The sequence below is a fragment of the Arachis duranensis genome, chromosome 4 (assembly GCF_000817695.3).
Source record: "Arachis duranensis cultivar V14167 chromosome 4, aradu.V14167.gnm2.J7QH, whole genome shotgun sequence".
Taxonomy (NCBI): domain Eukaryota; kingdom Viridiplantae; phylum Streptophyta; class Magnoliopsida; order Fabales; family Fabaceae; genus Arachis; species Arachis duranensis.
In genome coordinates this window covers 108,578,703-108,579,554 of record NC_029775.3, presented here as the reverse complement: position 1 = coordinate 108,579,554, position 852 = coordinate 108,578,703, and positions in this window count along the sequence as shown.

Sequence of the window (852 nt, the reverse complement as noted above, 5' to 3'; positions counted from 1 at the left end):
ACTCTTTGTGCCAATTCTGGCATTAAACGCCGGGCTGGTGCCCATTTCTGGCGTTTAACGCCGAGTTCTTGCCCTTTTCTGGCGTTTAACGCCAGTCTGGTGCCCCTTTCTGGTGTTAAACACCCAGAATGGTACCAGACTGGGCGTTAAACGCCCATCTGCTAGCCTTACTGGCGTTTAAATGCCAGCAGGATCTTCCTCCAGGGTGTGCTGTTTTTCTTTCTGTTTTTCATTCTGTTTTTGCTTTTTCAATTGATTTTGTGACTTCTCATGATCATCAACCTATAGAAAACATAAAATAACAAAGGAAAATAGATAAAATGTAACATTGGGTTGCCTCCCAACAAGCGCTTCTTTAATGTCAGTAGCTTGACAGTGGGCTCTCATGGAGCCTCAAAGATGCTCAGAGCAATGTTGGAACCTCCCAACACCAAACTTAGAGTTTGAATGTGGGGGCTCTGTTTGGCTCTGTTTTGAGAGAAGCTCTTCATGCTTCCTCTCCATGGTGACAGACTTAGAGTTTGGTTGTGGCCTCCCAACACCAAACTTAGAGTTTGACTGTGGGGGCTCTGTTTGACTCTGTTTTGAGAGAAGCTCTTCATACTTCCTCTCCATGGTTATAGAAGGATATCCTTGAGCCTTAAACACAAAGGATTCTTCATTCACTTGAATGATCAATTCTCCTCTATCAACATCAATCACAGCCTTTGCTGTGGCTAGGAAGGGTCTGCCAAGGATGATGGATTCATCCATGCACTTCTCAGTCTCTAAGACTATAAAATCAGCAGGGATGTAATGGTTTTCAACTTTTACCAGAACATCCTCTACAAGTCCATAAGCTTGTTTTCTTGA